This window comes from Ochotona princeps, chromosome 5 (assembly GCF_030435755.1).
Source record: "Ochotona princeps isolate mOchPri1 chromosome 5, mOchPri1.hap1, whole genome shotgun sequence".
Taxonomy (NCBI): Eukaryota; Metazoa; Chordata; class Mammalia; order Lagomorpha; family Ochotonidae; genus Ochotona; species Ochotona princeps.
The window spans coordinates 21,147,398-21,163,433 of NC_080836.1; the positions used below are offsets into that span (position 1 = coordinate 21,147,398).

Here is a 16,036-nt window from a genome sequence, read left to right on the forward strand (position 1 = left end):
CAGGGTAATTGGGCATGGGCTGTGAAAGGTCAATCTCAGCAGCCAAGTCGCTGCAGGTGCTGGCCTGGAAGGAGGCTCTTGGCTAAATAATCAGGTCTATAGGCTCCCCTCCCGTCTTGATCTGCTTTCCAACAGGGTACCCTTGCACTCAGATTCACAGCACCCCCTTCCCAACCTTGATTCAAGTGAATCTTGAGCTCACTGATCTACATAAGGCTTTCCAGAAAGAGCCAAATGTGTGAGGGTCATTCAAACAGCCTTTGCTGTTTGAAGCTAAGCCCGCTTTCTCTAACACACGCTAATACATTTAAACCCTGCAGCAGCTAATGAGATCAGACCACGATTAGCTTTCAGTTCTTAAGCAGAATCGATCAGGGATGGTTGCAGGCTAAGGAAAGAGAGTGTCCCCAACCACAGCCCACAGCTTTCTTTTATCTTATTTGTGTTCCTCTCTATCATCTGCAAAAGTGTTTAGGGCCCATCGTTTCTACAAGATAATCTACAGAGTTCCGTAGCAGGTGCTGCCCACATGTTCACTTGAGGCATCCCAGAGTGTTTTCAGAGACTGAGCCTGGGGGGCAGGCACAACATTTAGAGTCTGCTTAGAGCTGAAATGCTTTTAAGAATGGAACACTGGGGCCCAGCGGCGTGACCTAGCGGCTAAAGTCCTCGCCTTGAACGCCCCGGGATCCCATGTGGGCGCCGGTTCTAATCCCGGCAGCTCCACTTCCCATCCAGCTCCCTGCTTGTGGCCTGGGAAAACAGTGGAGGACGGCCCAAAGCTTTGGGACCCTGCACCCGTGTGGGAGACCTGGAAGAGGTTCCAGGTTCCCGGCTTCGGATCGTTGCGGCTCACTTGGGGAGTGAATCATCGGACGGAAGATCCTCCTCTCTGTATATCTGGCTTTGTAATAAAATAAATAAATCTTTAAAAAAAAAAAAAAGAAAGGAACACTGCCTTCTCAGAAGGCCACAAAGTCTGGTGGGAAAAGTCAGACACATAAACTGAGGTTTGTGATTCCTTGGTTCTTACCTTCGCCAATGGTGTCATCAGCTTTGTGAATCTTACAGCTTGCAGAGGCCAACTCCATGGGTAGAGCATGTGGCAGAATAAAAACTTAGTCACTATTACAATCCTGAAGACCACTCCTGACTGGTGCTAAAATAAAGCCATATGAACACAATCATGTTTCTACTGCTCTCACTTGGACCTGCTATTTTAGGACCCAGAACTCTGCTAATCCCTCAAAATGGTTTCCAAACAAGGTGGATCAGCTGCTGCTTTCTCTCTGCCATGCCATGTCAGAGCCAGGTGACAAAATGGGTCTGCTGCAAAAGACTGCTGCAAAGGACCACCTCCCTCCCTGTGGGAAAGCCACCCTGCAACTCTCTGTAGGGGCGTTCAAGGACTTCTTTCCCATTAAACATCTATGTCTGTATGTATAGTGTGTGTGTGTGTGTGTGTGTGTATACATACACACATAACCCACCCTGCAACTCTCTGTGAGGACTTTCAAGGACTCCTTTTCCATTAATAATCTGTGTCTCTATGTATATTATATACATACATAATGTATAATATATAAATTATATTTTATGAATGTTGGTGCAAAGACAAATAGAATCCGGATTAAATTAAATATGAAACATTTTTCTTCAGCTTCAGTTTTGTGACCTAATACCAGCCACTATGAAGTATGCCATCTTGTAGTCTTGAGCAACTGTCACCTCTTTCTGGTTACAAAACATTTCATCACTCCTTAAAGAGACCTTATAACCAAGAAACACACAGGCCTCATTCTTTCTTTCCCTGAGCACAACATTGTTAGGGATCATACATGATAGAGTGTGTATCCCCACGTGATCCATTTAGGGGCTCAATAGTATGCTGCAGTATCATTCATCCCTCAGTGGACATTGAGTAGCTTTTATTGATTGGCTCTTAAGAAGGCATGCTGCTATGAAAATGTGTGCATAATATTTTGTCTGAATAGGTGTGTTTTCTTGGGTATGGATATGGCTGCTCTAAAACTCATGTTGAAATTCCATTGCCATCACAGTAGTGTTGAGAAGTGAGCCTTTTAATAAATGATTAGGTTCTGAGGTTACTGCCTGTAAATGCAAGAGGGCTGTTATCTCAGGAGTAGGGGTTTTATGAAGGACTGTCTTCTCTCTGTCTTCTGCATGGTTACTTGCCTTTTGCCATGTTATGATGCAGCAAGAAGACCCTCACTGGATGAAGCTCCTTGACTTTACCTAGTCAATCTCCAGAACTGTGAGAAAGATTTTTATCCAGTTGGTAACATTCCTAGGAGTGGAATTTCTGAGTCATGTGGTTGACTTAAATTTAACTTTTTTGAGAAACTGCTGTCAATTTTCCAAAGCCATCACATCATTTTACATTCTCACTGGCAATGTATACAATGACTTTCCATTTGTCTACGTCCTTGCTAATACTTGTTATTTATTTATTTAGTTGATTATAATAAAAAAAGATGTATTTATTTGAAAGTTAGAGAGAGAGAGCTCTTTCATCTGTTGGTTCACTTCCCAGATGGCCACAGCAGCCAAAGCTGGACTAGGACAAAGCCAGGAGCTTTGTTGGGTCTCTCACATGTAATGCAGGGGCCCAATGACTTGAATCATCTTCTGCTGCTTTTTCCAGACCATTAGCAGGGAGCTGGGTCAGAACTAAAGCCCTGGGACACAAGCCTGTGCCATATGGGATGCTGGTGTGTACAGGTGGAGTCCTTAGCCACCAAGCCACAACATTGGCTCTTACCTTCTTTAAAGATTTATTTAAATATGTAAAAATAAGAGTGAGAGAGAAAGAGAGATCTTCCATTTGCTGATTCTCTCTCAAAATGACTGAAATGACTGAGGCTGGATCAGTCCAATGCTAGGAGCCAAGAGTTTCATCAGAGTTTCCCAAGTGAGTGCAAGGGTCAAAGCAGTTGAAGATGTGTTCTGTTGCCTTCCCAGGTGCATTAAAGGAGAGCTACAGGGATGCCTCCTATTGTTGTCCTTTGTGTTGCAGCCATTTTGGTGGTTGTGAAGTGACAACTAGAGAGGAGAGGGACCTGTTCAGCATCCTGTGTTGCCCAGTTAGGTTTGGCTGCAAAATCATTTTTACTATCACGGTGTTGTGTGTATCAGACCAAGCATCCTTAGTCTTCAAAGTGACTAGAAGAACAAAGGCATATCAGCAAAGTGGTGCTAGAATGGACCCAGTTTTCCCTCACTCAGAACAGAGAGCTGCTTCTGGGTAGAAAACAGTGCTGGTGGTCTTTGGGAGTGAGGTCTCCTTCCCAGATGGTGGACTGGATGGGATTTCCTCAAGTCCTCTCACATCTCATTTTATATTCTGGACATTTCTTTGATGGCAGAAAGATTCATCAAGGACATAAGTCTGCTTAACACCCCTAGTAGCTGCCACTCAAAGTTTTACACATGGCGATACAGAGATATTTAAGAAATGATGCAAGCTCAACATGCAAACATATTATCTCCATAGCATCCCTTTGATTTTTAATGGCAGAGGCAGGTGCAGGGGTCAGAGGGAATGTAGATAAGGGGCCCTGAACTCTGAAAAAAGGGAGCAAAAGTAAAGTGTTGAAGGTCTTACGGTGATGGTAAGCAGCTTGTCAGGCCTGCTCTGCAGAGGCGGAGCTGGTGGGGTAGGGGTGGTGTTCAGGTCACTTGTCTTGTCTGGGTGGGAGAGAAACAACTTGAAAGTCAAGTAGCATCTTCTGGCTGCACCATCTTAGCCTGTTTGGGAAGGGTCATGCATAGCTGGATGACCATTCTCAGGGGCAGGCTACCTGAACTCATGTGCAAATCCTATGGATATAATCCAAGCCCAGAGACTGTGGCCAAGTGGTAACAGGCAAAATGAGAAAGGCAACCAGTGACTTGGTGAGAAAATAGTGTTCAGAGCCACAAACCATGTTCTGTACCCAATGGAAAATGTGGTACGTACCAGGCTGGTTTTGGTGATTATGCCTCCCCCACACACAGTATGACTACAGATTTTTAGTTATGAGGAAAATATTACAGCCCCAAACAACCATATAATAAAGAACAGCCTACTTTGATTCATCTTTTCCATCTTAGTTTGCATAAATTGCCTTTTTTTTTTTTTTTTGCAGCAGCCTCCAGCTGTGTGGTTTCTGCCCATTTGGGACCCGACAGTTATAAAATAGGTGTGTCTTGTTCCTCAGGCCCATGACAAGCTGCTGTCAGTCCACTTCCCACAGTTTGTATCAGACAGTGGTGCTGCTTACTGTGATGTTGAATGTGTTTTGCTTGTAAAGCATTGTTCTGGTATTCTTTGTTCTGAAGATTCATATTTTCAGTGCTCTGTGCTGGTAGGGAGGTCTGGCAAGTTAGGTTTGAGGGTTTCTGTACAAAAACGCAGGAGATTTCATGATAAGCACCAATGACTCATTAAAATAAGCATTCGTTGAAGCACATTTCAGCCAATATTCATGCTAAGAATTCTGTCTAGCTCTAGAATTTGTGTCTAGGAGCATGTAGGTAATTATATTGAACAGTAAGAGTATGGGACAGTAGAGATATGTGTGAAGCTTTTTAAACTAATTTCTTTTGTATTGCCAATTAATGAAGAGATGACATTTTTTTCTCAAGAACTGTCTAGTAACACTTCTAAAAACAGATGAGATGGCAACTTTCCATATCTTGGATGTTCCCCTCTTAAACTGGGGTTGATGGGTGGGTGCTTAAAGGCTATGAGCAGTTGTGGAAGAATGTCTTCTATTTCCAATAGCAAAGTGACTATGGCTTTCTTCTGGTTTGCGAGTAGTGTCTAATCTTTAACCTGTTTAAATACAGACACAGCACGTGAACCTTGTCTGTCTCTTGTAAAGTCCATAGTTGGTAGAAGAGTTCTAGAGAGGGTGTTGACATTCTCATTTCTCTTTCTCATTGTGCCAGATCCTAGACAGCTGCAGACAGACCTCGTGGATGGTTGAGAGAAAATCCACAGTGACGTAGTCACTAACCAAGGAAAATGGGAGGATCTGTGTCTTAGAGATTCTGAAATGAGCATATGGACTAAGCACGAAAGGTGAGGGAGACTTGAAATTTGGCATTTCGCCTTCTTCCTTTGCTTCTTCCCATCCATTCCTTCCCTTGTCTATATTTGAAATGAGCACCTGCTGTACTGTCACCAACTGCACAAACTGCTGGTTTGTGAGAGAAGCCAGAGCCTGGGGTGCATTTCAAGTCTCAAACAGGGAGACTTTGGGTTACTTTTTCATTATTCTTTTCCATTGCCATGAGTAACTGAGGCTTGGCTCTTTAGGACTTGCTGTTGCAGCCAAAGACCAATGTTTGATCCACAGAGAACCAGGTAGGTGCTCTGAGCGAACACTTTTCTTCTTGAGTGTGGGTGGAAGTTTATGAGTCACTTACGGCAGTGGCTTATGTGTGATTCTGAAAATGTGACCACAAGGATGGACTTGACCACAGATGAGCCATTCCTGGGTGACGATGATAGCCAAGCACTGGGCATTCTTTTGCACGTATCTTTCCAATTGCTACCATTGCTGTAGAATGGGTAGAATTGTCCCCATGGTCCAAGTGAGGACATAAAAGTGGAGTCAGATTAAGTTACTGACTCCAGGTCACATAGAAGGTTACAGAGTTGGGTGGAGAGCCTGAATTATCTCATTTCATTCCACTTGGGCTAGCTCTTGAGAAAACGACTTCTTTTAATAGTCCTCCCAAGTTACTTCTCTTGGTCCTTTGTGCAGAAACTGAAAATGAGAATTACCTGGTATGCTTGTAAATGATTCCAGTAACCTGCTTCAGACCAATTGCATTAGAACCTTAGGGGTAAGGCCACTGTATCCCACATTGCCTTCCTCGTATCCTCCACTGCTCCCCGTTATTGTGGTTGAAAACTGCTGCCTTAGAGAATGTTGGGGGTACCCTCTAGAACCATTCTTCCATCTCTCTGCTCTTGGAGTCTCTGCCCAGAGCTGTTGCCTTCCCCCTTCCTGACTTAGCAGCTGCAGGTGGGACACCTTTGCCTGAGTGTGCTTTCCCAGGTAAGCAGGCAGCCTAAAAACTCCCCCTATTCCTGCTGACCCCCAGCCTGCAGGAGTAATGCTGTGTACTTCCAAGGAATAGAAGTGCTTGATTTTCACTCCCGGGCTTCCCTTTCCCTCATTGATTTTATGTGGGGATAAGCTCTCGGTACTAGCAAAAAATAGTAGCTTGCAAAGACAGTGATTTAAGGTTCTCCCCTGACTTCTTGTTGGTTTAGTAAATCCATAGAACACTTTAGAGTGGAAATCACTTGAATGCTTGCCCAGAAAGGCAGCCATAGGCAGTTTCCAGAAAGAGCAGATAGGGATGTGGAATGGAGCTGTGTTGGTTCTGTTTCTGTCACATGTTAGTTACGTTGTGTTGAGAAGATGGGGAGACTAGGGTGGTGGGGTATCTGAGAGGAGGTTTCTCACTGTCCTAGGTCAGAAACATGTTAATTCCTTAATATAGGTGAGTAAGGCTGGCATTGTGATGCAGCAAGTTTAGCCATTTTCTCATATCACGACGCCGATTCAATTCCTGGCAGTTCTGCTTCTGATGTGGTTTCCTGCCAACGTGCCTGGGAAAGCAGAGGGAGAAGGCCAAAGTATCAAACCCCTGTTACCAGGTTGGGCACCAGGCTCCTGGCTTTATCCTAGCCAGACTGGCTATGTGGGTATTTAGGCAGTGAACCTTCCAGCAGATGGAAACTCTCTTTCTCCCTCTCCTTCTTTACCTTTTTCTCCTTTTGTAGCACTGCTTTTCAAATACATTAGTAAATCTTAAAAAAAAAAAAAAAGGTGAGTAGAGGAATTAATGTAACAGACACATTGTATCTGTCACAAAGTTGAAACAATGCCTATTTTTCTGCCATATTCTTTTAGATTTGCTTAAAGCATGAGAAGTTATGTGCCCATCTGTTGTCTCATGTTTTCCTTCTTTCTCCCTCCTTCATCAAAGATAAATACTCACATGAACTTGATCTGTCATTCTCACATATGTTTCTCTGTTTTTGTTACTAGTGGAGGTATCCATAAATGATAATACTATGACTTTGTTTTCAAATTAACTTTATGTTTCCTTTCCCTCTGTGGCCTTTTTTTTTTTTTGTCTCTTCATAGCTTGAAATTCACTTCTTTTTTCCCAAATTAATTTTATTTCATTAGTTTTACAGTTTTGTTTTTGTACATTGAGGTTTTAAATCCACTTAGAAAGATTAGAAACAATGTTTGTGAGCTGAATAGACATATTTTCAAAGAAGACATACATAACTCCATTAGCCAGTTGGAATTTGAGAAGATGCTCAATGTTTTGAAACATTGAAGCCACAGATACCACCTTAGATTTGTTAGGCAGGCTGTTATCCAAAAGGTGACAGCTAAGAAATATAGGTGAGGATGTGGAAAAAAAGCAAGCCTTGTGCACTGATGGTGAGAAGGGAAGTTGGTACAGTTTTAATGGAGACCAGTATGGAGGATCTTTGTAATTAACAGTAGAACAGGTGGTTGGTTCACTGGTTAAGGTGCTAGCTAAGAAGCCCATACCGTGAATTACAGTACTTAGCTTTGATTCCTGGCTCTGACCCCTAACTCCAGCTCGCTGTTACTGCTGACTCTAAAGGCAGCACTGATGGCTCAGATGGTTGGATTCCTGCCACCCGTGTGGGAGACCTTGGTTGAATTCCTGATTCCTGACTTTGATTCAGCCCTGTCCTGGTTCTCTTTCTCCCTCTTTTGGTCTATTTCTTGAATAGATAAATAAAAATTGAGTTAAGTAGAAAAACCATATCATTCAGCAATCCCACATCTGGGCAAATATATAAAATCAGGTATTTTTAGAAAATATTTATGTGTGTATTTTAAAGGCAGAGTTAAAGAGAAAGGATACACACATCATCATCATCATCACCATCATCTATCTATCTGCTGGACCACTCCCCAAATCACCACAGTGCCCAGTGTTTGGCCAGGAACATCATCTGTGTCTCCCATCTGGGTTACAGGGGCCCCAGCATTTGGACCATTTTCTGCTGCTTTTCCCAGGCCATTAATGGGAACTAGATCGGAAGTTGTGCAGCTGGGATAAAAATTGGCACCCAGTGGGAATGCTTGCATTGCAGGTGGCAGCTTTAACTTCTGTGACCATAATACCCAAATCAGGTATGTTCATCATTCACTATAGGCAAAAAATGAAAACAAGCCAAATGTCCATCAACAGCTGAATTGATAAAGAAAATGTAGTGTATGTATAATGCAATATTATTGAGCCTTTAAAAAGATGGCCATCCTACCATTTAATGTGTGTGTGTGTGTGTGTGTGTGTGTGTGTGTGTGTGTGTGTGTATGATGTGGAAGAAATACAGAAATACAGAATGGAAGGAGACACATACACACACACAGAAATCTTCTGTCTGCTGGGTCACTTATCAAATGGCCACAGTGGTGGTCAGCACTGGCCCAGGCTGATGCCAGAGGCCAGGAACCCCATCCGGACCTCACATGTGAGTGGTAGAGGCCCAAGTATTTGAAATACCATCTTCTGCTTTTCTAGGTACAATAGCAGGGAGCTGGTGCAGATGCAAATCCAGAACTCAATCCAGGGTTCTGACATGAGAAATCATTGTCAGAATCAGCAGCTTAACTAGTTATATCCCTTGGCACCTAGCTGTCACCTGTGACAGAATGGATGGACTGGAGGGCATCATGGCAACTGAAATAAGTCAGCGGAAGGAAGAAAAATACTGTACAACTTTCTTACATTTCTATGTGAGATCTAAAAAGGGTGAGCCCTGGAAACAGAATGGTGGCTGCTGGAGGCTGTAGGGAAAGGAAGAGGGGTTGTCAGAGAGTATAGACTTTCATCATCCAGTGGATAAGTTCTGAGGCTCTATTGTATGCTTGGATGACCACATCAGGTCAGATCTTTGAAGTTTGGTTGGAATATGATCTTAAGTGTCCTCACCATACACAAATAATAGGGTATTTAAGGGAGATGATGATGATGATAAGAGCGTTAACTGACTTGTTTTGATTATTTCATGAATCATTTTGTGCACCTCAGTATGTAGAATGTTCTCAATTACACTTCAATGAATCCAGGAAAAAAATTCCCCATGGGGCCCGGCGGCGTGGCCTAGCGGCTAAAGTCCTCGCCTTGAACGCCCCGGGATCCCATATGGGCGCTGATTCTAATCCCGGCAGCTCCACTTCCCATCCAGCTCCCTGCTTGTGGCCTGGGAAAGCAGTCGAGGACAGCCCAAAGCTTTGGGACCCTGCACCTGTGTGGGAGACCTGGAAGAGGTTCCTGGTTCCCGGCATCGGATCGGCGCAGCACCAGCCCGTTGCGGCTCACTTGGGGAGTGAAACATCGGACGGAAGATCTTCCTCTCTGTCTCTCCTCCTCTCTGTATATCTGGCTTTCCAATAATAAAAAATAAATCTTTAAAAAAAAAATTCCCCATGAGGGGAAATTTATTATTATCCTATGTGATATCTGCTTCTGTAAGTTTCCTTTTACTGAATTATTTTATACTGTTGATTTAATTTGTTGTGATTTTATACTATCCTCAAAAGAGAATGTGGGACATCTCTCTCTTCTTCAAAACAATGCTAGAATATCTCTTCTTCCATAATTTTGTAGAACTTTCTTGCAGGATTAATATTTAGGTGTGTGCTTGTGTGCCTGTGTGATTGTACATGAATACATTTAAAAAAAAACTTTAAGATGCATTTAATGGGGGAGGAGATGGACAGCGAGTGAATTCCCATCTGTTTGTTCACTCCTCAATTGTCTACCTCTGCTGGGGTTGGGTTGGGGCTGGATCGCAAAGCTGAGAATGCTGCCCCATAGGGTAGCAGGAACCCGAGCACTTGAGGCATCCCCCCACCTCCCAGATTCCCCATTAGCAGAAAACTGGACTTGGGATCCAGAGCCAGCTGTTGAACCCAAGTACATCAGTGAGTAAATGAACCACTAGGCTAACAGCCTGCCCCTGATGCGTTTTGATGTATTAGTTTCTTTATTAATGATAGAGCTGTTCAAATGGTATGTATTTTCCCAGATGGCTTTAATAATTTATGTTTTTCTAGGATATTTGATCTTTCCATAGTACTGCATCGTTAAATGTTCCAATATTCATAGTATTATGATTTTTGAAAATCTCCACCACATTTCTGAATAGATTCTTTTTTTTTTTAACATTTCCTCATTGGTAATCATACATATGCCTGGCATTTTAAAATCTATCACTGTTTCACTCTACCTGTCAGAGATTTGTCAATTATTTTTGAAACAATGACTTTTAGTTTTATTCATTTTTATCTTGTTTCTTATATTTTCTAATCTCTCTACTGATCTCAATAATTACATTGTCATTGTGTTTTGATATGAGAGAATTTGCTTTGTTCTTTTCTTGTTTCCTGCCGCTTTTCTAGTTGGATGCATAAATCACTAATACCCTTTCTACATGCATTCTAAATAATTTTCTCTAAGTACTGCCTAAGTTGCGATGTCCATAGATTGATATTTGGGGTCTTCATAATATATAGCTGTAAATTATTGTCTGATATTTATTCAGACTCTTTTCTTGGCTCACAAATTGCTTCTGAATGCGTGAGAATTTGAGGGAATCATCTCTTTCTCATAGGTTTCCACTTCCTTGGTGTTGCTGCAGAGGGCATGGTTATGTGATGTTGGGTTCTGGCATTTGCTACAGTGACTAAAGGCCTATTAATGTCCCGCAGATTCTGTCATTCCTAGATACCACATGCTAGATTTGCATATCTCTGTGACGTCAAGCTTGCTAATCTTGCCCTTACAAACCTCTGTAGACTGCTCATTATCACGTCTTGCCATAGGCTTCTCTTTATTTACCGGATATTGGATGATTTTAAATAGTACATAACATTTCTTATGATTCTGTTTCTAATTGTCGTTCTATTCCTTCAAGCACTTCAAAGTCTAATCTTGCATGTACAATGTGTTCTATCTGTTGTCTTACAGTAGAGGTCTCCTTGTGGATTTCAAAAAATTGAATTGTGAGTTTAGCTAACATTTTTTTTATCATGAATTTCTTGTGGCATTAATAACTTTGCGTTTTCTAAGAACCTCATTGGTTACTGGCCCAGGATCAGTTTTTATGCTAAATTCTTAACTGAGGAATTGAGTAAATGTGAACTTGAAATCTAGTGAGCTTTCTAACTTCTACAGAAGAGGTCCTTACTCTTCTAGAACTCAAAGACAGACTAGGCAACTTGTTTAATTTTGTCCTAATCTGCCTCTTCAGAGTATATATATTTTTAGGTCCAATTTGAGAGCTCTTTTTTTTTTTCAATTGGAAAGTCAGATATACAGAGAGGAGGAGAGACACAGAGGAAGATCTTCTGTCCATTGATTCACTCTGCAAGTGGCCACAATGGCCGGAGCTGAGCCGATCTGAAGCCAGGAGCCTGGAGCCTCTTCCAGGTTGCCCATGTGGGCACAGGGTCCTAAGGCTATGGGCCATCCTCAACTGCTTTCCCAGGCCACAAGCAGGGAGCTGGATGGGAAACTGGGCTGCCTGGATTAGAACCAGTGCCCATATGGGATCCTGGAGCATGCAAGACGAAGACTTTATCAGCTAGGCTATTGCACCAGACCACAATTTGAAAGTTCTTAATTACAACTCTCTACCTTAGTGTGAGTCCAAAAATACCTGTTACATTTAAAAAAAATGAAAAGAGTACATAAAAAAAACTACAAAGCTACTGTTATTAGTTACCACATAATTATAAGATCCTAAGGTACCACTCTGACTATATGCTCCTTTTTGGCACCTGGGTGGTTCCATATATATACACATGTATTTTTAAAATTTATTTATTTTTATTGGAAAGGAAGATTTACAGAGAGAAGAGACAAAAACTGAAAAGTCTTTTATCTTCCAGCTTACTCCCCACATGGTTGCAACAGCTGGAACCCAGCTGATCTAAAACCAGGAGCCAGGAGCTCTTCCAGAACTCGCATGTGAATGCAGGATCCAAGGTTTTGGGACATCCTCCGCTGCTTTCCCATTGTAAGTTAGCATCTGAAAGGGAAGTGAGGCAGCCAGGACATGAACCTGCATCCATATGGTATGTTGGTATTTGTATGCAGAGGATTAGCCGATTGAACCATTACATTACTCTCCCATTATATATACATAATATATATATTTATAAATACATATTTATAAATATATGTTGTATATATATTTATAAATATATGTTATATATTTATATATACTATATATCATATATTCATATATAATATATTCTATATTTATATATATAAATATATATATATTTGTAAATATATACAACATATGTTTATAAATATATATAATATATATGCCTACCTATGTATTTTAAGGACTTTTTTTCATTGAGAAATGGCTAGAAAGGATTAGGTTGTAAAGATTCCAATTGTTCTGTGGTTTGTGTACCAGAGTTACCAATTCCCACAACGTAATGGCACTAGTGGCAAGGTCATCTATGGGGAAAAACTTGACAAGCAGAATGTCCTACAGCTTACAGGTCCCAACAAATTCTGTACCCAACCCAGATTTTATCCACACTGCCAATATTGAATGGTTGGATGGCAAGCACCTGGTCTTTGGCAGGATAAAAGAAGGCATGAAAATTCTGGAAGTCCTAAAGTTCTTTGGGTTAGGGGATGGCAAGACAGCAAGATCACCATAGCTGGGTGTGACCAACTCTAAGAAATGTGGCTTATGCTTTATCTCATTCACCAGACTATTCCTTCTGTGTCCTGGAAGCGCACTACTTCCACCCCACCTGCTCACAATATCGTGTCATCTTTAATTGTCTTGCTGAAGTCCTTTGGGTTTTACATTTCCTCCAAGTTTTGCTAGATTGTAGAGTGAAGGTCTAATTATGAAATAAACATTAAATAGCAGCAGCAGCAGTAATTTAAAAAAAGGGTGAATCTCAAAAGAATTGTGCTGTGAATGAAAGAAAGCAGGCAAAAAAAGAGTAAATGTTATGTTAGTTCGTTAATTTAAGTTTAGAATAGGAAAGCTGGTAGAGAATGATGCAAAGGGGATCCATGGCCGCTGACAGACATAACTAGGGAAGACGAGCTTTCGGGTGTGATGGATTCACTTGCTGTCTTGATTGTGTTGATGATTTCACGGGTGTACATCTATATCAGAATGTGTCAAATTGTTCCGTTTAAATAGAAGCAGCTTCCTGTAGATCAATAAGGCTGCTTAAAGAAGGGGGTGTTAAATACAGAGGCCTTGGAAGAGCTAAGTACAGGGTGGTGCCAATAGACAGGATACATGAATGCTCCCTTAAGTCAAACTACTAGAGTTCAAGAAAGAGGGATGGCTCACCTGAGACTTGAAATGTGATTCTGCTGTTATTCAAGGAAAGAGAGTGAGGAGAACTGGGGGTAGGTGGAGAGCTGTCCAACAAATTCATAGGTTCCACTGCGTGTCTTGGTGTAGTCTGTCCTGACACTGACAAATGGCGTGGCGTGACTGGTGCTTGTGAACAGGAGAGGAGGGAGGCGGGGAGTTCATGAAGTTTTTACTAGATGCTAACTGACTTGCATCAGCAGCTTGTCCGGACATCTCCATCTCCAAATACAAGATGGGATCACCACTCCATTTACATGCACATTACAGTGGGATCAGTCTGTAACTCTCTACCTGCCCGAAGTATCCCCCCAGTTACCTGAGGGAGTCCCCCAAGACGAGGTTTGTATATAGGCACACAAAGCAATCTGCCAAGTTCATCGTTTCCTTCCCAATTCATGACTTCTGTTATATACTCCAGGAAGCTACCCAAATAAGCCACATTTAATTTTTCTGTTTGAAGGTTCCAGTGGGAGAAGTTCAGCATTGATGCCAAGGTGCCTAGGCTAGTGAAATGCCATCTGTGCTCAATGCCATCAGCCTTAGGAGCTGCCAACAGGAAGCTGAATTGGTTGTAGGTCTGTCTTAAGCCTGTGTCAGGTTAGTAAGAGCGGGTTGTCTTTCACAGAATTCCCATTCTCGGGCCAGGTTAGCATTATGAACAAGATGCATCTTGCAAGATACTTGGGAGGTGGGACCACATGTCCCCTCTCTTTTGGTCAGTGTGGGCACCATGGCAACTTGTGATGTGTTCACTGATCTCTGACTGGGGTTCCTCCTATCAGATCTGCTTCTACAACTCATGGCCAAATACATGTGCTGAAAGGGGGCTGTGTCTCCTGCAGATCAGCCAGAACATGGAGATCGGAGGTGATGAAGAGACAGGTGCAGGTCCTGCTTGGTCCTGATTCCTGAAATGCATCTCTTATTTCCTGTCACAGCATCTCCCCTTCTCTGAACCCTATCAAAAATGACTCTTCCACCCAACTTTGTGCCACCTGGACCCAGGAACGACTCTCCTTGACAAAGGCCTTTCATGAAAGCTGACAGACCAAAGTCTGAACATCACTTGTACTGTCAAAGTGGGAAATCTGGACTGGAAGGTGCCAATCCAAGCTTTGCAATCGACTCATTTCCCTAGCTGCCCCCTCCTTCCCACCAGCCAAATGCCTTCTTCTTTCTTCAGTTAATGAAAACAAAAGCTCCCTGCACTTCCCTGGGTGTGAACAGATGTTCCATGTGGGCGTGCGTGTGGGTGGAGGGTGGCTTTGCAGTCCCCCACCAGCTGCCCCCGGGGCCCTGCTCAAGAGCCCCCGGTACCCTCCCAGAGGCGATTAACTCCTCCCTGAGTCTTTGATTTTCCTGTTCAAAGACTTCTGGCAACTTGACCCTTTGCTCATATGTCTTTGTTTTCACTCATTTCCTTTCCACGGTGCTTTGCCAGGATTCTGGGATAGATTACAAGTCTTCCATTGGGGTCAAGCTGGCTGGAGGAGCAATCGAGAAGACCGGTTTCCTGGCCTTTGTATGCCAGGGAATATACCGTGTCTGGGACATATTAGTTTATGAGGCCCAGAGAGAGCGAGAACATGCTAAACACAGGATGGGCCCAAACTTGAATGCCCTGGCTCCTCAGATTCCCCTGGCAAGCCTGTTTCTGTCCACTCTCTGCAAGGAATGTCCTGCAGACGTGTGCTGCGTTTTCCTCCACTGACCTTCCTGGCCATGGGAGAGAGTGTTTTGAGGTCTGAGAAGCGGAGTGCCCTGTGGTAATCCCTTGGGAAGCTCACCATTTCCTCCTGATTAATTAAGGTGTCTCCCTGCTGCTATGCAGACTGCCTCTGTGGAGACAACTAACCTCAGACAGAAAATATTTGAGACAAATGGAAAAAAATTGCATCTATACTGATCATAAACAGGCTTTTTTCTTGGGATGATTTCCTAAACAATACAGTCTAACAACTATTTACATAGCATTTAGATTGCTGTGGTATTTTAAGCACTGCAGAGATGAACAGATGCACCTAGGTTATATGCAAATAATACTGTTTGATAGGAAAGACTTGGGAATGCGTGGTACCTCAGAGGCCTCCTGGTAGTGGTTCCCTATGATTCTAAGGTTTGACTGAGAATATTGGGGACCAACCCTGATTTACAGCTCTGCGCTCACGTCCCTAAGATTGGCACGCAGGAGACTGGAGTGTGATGTGAGATCTGTACATGAAGCTGAAACAGCAAAGCCAGACTCCGCAGAGGATCCTGTGGGTCTCATCCTGTGAATGAAGTTTAGGGGTTCTGTGTAGAAGGCCAATGGAAATGGAAACAACTGTCAAAACAACCCCAGTACAGTGGACATCTCAGAAACTCTTGAGAGCAAAGCAAGGTGGTGAAGCCAATGTCTTGTGCTTAAGCCTCTGAGAAAGGTGACTGGGTAGGGAATTGCATTTTCTGGAACGCTTTTCATTCACTGTCACTGCTGTAGGTTGTGAATGCTTTAGGGGCGTCTTTGTTTCTGAGATATTTGTTGCTCAAGACTCATATAGCTCGTGAACCATAAATCCCTGGTTTTGATATGGAGAAATGATGACC

The 16,036-nt window shown here is 42.7% G+C and overlaps 1 long non-coding RNA gene across 1 annotated transcript in view; it reads left to right on the forward strand.

Moving 5' to 3' along the window:
* LOC131480361 (uncharacterized) overlaps nt 1–14,598 on the forward strand; it is a 352,527-nt gene extending 337,929 nt beyond the window's left edge. The window contains exon 3 of the long non-coding RNA XR_009245433.1: nt 14,293–14,598. This is a non-coding gene — a long non-coding RNA (uncharacterized LOC131480361). The remainder of the gene's footprint in view (nt 1–14,292) is intronic.
* Nucleotides 14,599–16,036: the final 1,438 nt, after the last annotated feature.